The sequence below is a fragment of the Protopterus annectens genome, chromosome 7.part0 (assembly GCF_019279795.1).
Source record: "Protopterus annectens isolate FY-2018-M chromosome 7.part0, PAN1.0, whole genome shotgun sequence".
Taxonomy (NCBI): domain Eukaryota; kingdom Metazoa; phylum Chordata; order Ceratodontiformes; family Protopteridae; genus Protopterus; species Protopterus annectens.
In genome coordinates, this window is record NC_056739.1 from 211,708,575 (window position 1) to 211,711,866 (window position 3,292).

Here is a 3,292-nt window from a genome sequence, read left to right on the forward strand (position 1 = left end):
CATAGTGTGCCTTACAGATCAGATGTAAAATACAAAAGTATAGCAATGAGTACGGCAAGAAGGTTAGAAGGTGAAACTGTGCTCTTGTGGGTGATGCTGAGGTTATGTGTAACATAATAAACACTTCTTGATAAATGTGCATGCTTTCCATACCATAATTTCATGTAACAGCTCCACATAATTATGCAAATGGTTATCACATAGCAGCACAATGTCAAAACATGCAGAACATATTTATCAAAGCTTGCATGTCAGATAACTTGACCAGATACCCCAGAACGCAAATATTTGTGGTCTCTAATCAGCTATCTCACAGATACAGTACTTCCTTAAAAGTAGTCCATAAAATCCCTCCAAAAAAGAATTTAGGTTTGGTTTCAGCAGCAGACTCACACAGTACAACTAAGACTGCAAGGTACAGGTAAGGTGTATCTTCTTGTTAACTATTACATTCACTTTTCTATATTTGACATTATTAATGCATTTTCAATTTTGTTTTTTATTTGTTTTTTTCACATATTTTTATTTATACATTTTTCATCATTTCCTATTTGGTTTCATTTATCCCACTTCCACAACCTATATTTTCCCTTATATTTCATTCCTCTTTTCCCTATTTGTTTTACCTAACTACATATAATATCTTGTACCTGTGAGAGTTGAAATAACTTTTTGTCTTTTTTATCCCTTGTGTTGGAGTCACTGTTTTGGGATATTGCCACTGAGTATTTGTGAAGTGCTTGCTTTCTAAATATGCTGTGTGAACATGGTTTGAACATAAATATGAATTCCTTGCTGACAGATTTACCAAAGTTGCTTATATTTCTGTTGTATTCAGGAGTGTTTGTGCTCTGTAATGAGCTGGGTGAGTCTGAGAATATTACAGGAGACTTTAAAGAGAGCTGACCATTTCCACTGATAAAATATTGGGATTATTTTATTAAGAATGACAATCACAAAACATTTGAAACAGAAGTGTTGACAAGGTGAGACACCAAATCCTTCTCTAGTAAACAATGCTATGATGGCAAAGCTCTCAACCAATCAGGGACAAATCTCAACAAAATCAGGGAAAATCAGGGATACTTTCAAAATATTAGTACTATTAACTTGAAATATTGTAGAATAAGATATTGCAAATTAATATACATTTTCTGAAATAAAAGAAGTCTATAACTCTAATTATTGTCATTATTTATCAAGTGTAATTCATCACCTTTTCTCCAAAAGTCACCAGTTTTAGGAGGGATTAAAAGGGACAGAGCTAATTTTTGTCAAAATCAGGAAATCCCTGAAAGGCAGGGACAGTTGAGAGGTATTTATGATGGTAAAAATGCCACAAGTACTTTTTTCTTTTCCATCAGGCTCAGTAAACTTCACTTGAGATCTGTTGTACCAAGATGTCTGCTATTAGAATTTCCACTATTCCCAATTTCTTCAACACCTATTCTGTTTTACCCCCCCCCCTGTGGTGGCCATGTCCTAATCTGTTTGGTAAAATTATTATAGCCAAGCTGTGGGAATTAGAGAAGAGGGTATCTCTGGAGTCTTTATTACTGCACAGGGAGTTGATAGCAGACAGGTAATGTCCTAACCCTGTGGCATGCTGGGTTACGTACTATAGGTCTGCATATAATGAGCAGTGTGTTGCTATGGTGACACACCCCTGTTTACCTGCCTGCCATGATTTCTAGATGACATATTTGTAAATGCCACCCTGCCACTATCAGCAGCTGTAAATGGATCTACAACACCCCATTTACTCTCCTTCCTGAAAGAATAAAATAAGCATTCCCTCATCTTTCTTTTTCTGACTCATATCTACCCCTCTAATACATGAGCCACCATCTGAATCCAGAGTGTTTGGGCCATAGTCAGAGCTTTATCCTTATGTGCCATGGAGATGATAAAATGCTAGAAGTGTTTTGTGTTTTGAGTGGCAAGGCATTTATTGCAAATAAATTATAGCCTTATAGGCAAGAAGTCAGGTAACTTCTAGCAATGGTCAAGGGATACTGAATGCAGCCCTTCTCTAAGGTGTGCCTGTCTTAGTCATGTCATTTTCAAAACAAGGCAAACTGTTTTATTACAAAACCTGGTATAATGTGTGGTGCACACCTGAGATAGCACTGATATAGATACAGCTTCTCTTACACATACTCATTAGTGAATCTGGCAGATCCTGATGGCAGGTTCATATTACATGCATGTGGAGATTGTGTTCACTGAGGACAAATGCCCCCCCCCCCCCCCAACCACAGGCACATAGACATTGAGTGGCAATTAAGTCATTACAACTGTAATAATAAATACAGAGCTGTAAGATGTGTTATAAACTAGCTGACTGGTCAGTCTCACAAACTGTTGACTTTAATGTCTTTAGACTGTAGTGTTTATAACTTACATAAATTAAAATGGGGGGAGGCCAAGGCCTGATTGTTAAATTGTTAAATTCATAAATATTGCACAAGCTGTTAGAGTATTAGGAACTGTATGATGCACAACATACATCATCTGCAGACTGGAAGTCAAGACTTTCCCAAGACATACACAGAAGACCACCTTACAAAACTACAATGAATTAGCTTGTGTCAGATGCAATATCATCCCACCAGTGTGCTTCCCTAATTTCACTCAAAAATATGGTAAAAAATATTTATAGCTTGCTTTATATTTCAATAGGCTACATACTATTTAGGATATACCATATTTGTTTAATCTTTAGACAGGAATAAGGCAACCAAATGTACTGATTTCACAGTGACTGTCCATGTTTTGGAAAAGCTATCTAAATGTACTGAGGTTATTTACAGGTAAAAGTTTTCTTGTTGTATGTTTTCATGGCACTGGGTGACAAGACATCTTAAAACTCCCTAAAGTCTATGGTTAGATGATGTCCCCCAAACACACAAACAAACAATGAATTAACGCAAATAACCATCCCTTTCCCTGAAGCTACCTGGTAAAGGCAATGGCCCAACCCCTTGCTCTCTGCACCCTTAGCTTAATGTCATATTGGTATTTGATGTTCTTTACCTCTCCGATGGGAGTCAAAGGACAGGTGGCACCTGCCAGGCTTTTTTACCCCTGTCCTTTCAGATTCCATTTAGGATCAGCCTTTGAAGAGTGAGCTCAGCAGATGCAGCCTCCATTTAGGCAACATGTAGGATAGTAGACTGACACCAGAGGGCTACATATTCCCCCATATACGGCTCCCATTTATATACATGGATATATATATATATATATATATATATATATATATATATATATATATATATATATATATGCT

The 3,292-nt window shown here is 36.8% G+C and overlaps 1 protein-coding gene across 1 annotated transcript in view; it reads left to right on the plus strand.

Moving 5' to 3' along the window:
- Positions 1–347: 347 nt before the first annotated feature.
- LOC122806362 (lectin-like) overlaps positions 348–3,292 on the plus strand; it is a 104,954-nt gene continuing 102,009 nt past the window's right edge. Inside the window, exon 1 of the mRNA XM_044076713.1 lies at positions 348–421. The gene's annotated coding sequence lies outside the window, so the exon portion shown is untranslated. The remainder of the gene's footprint in view (positions 422–3,292) is intronic.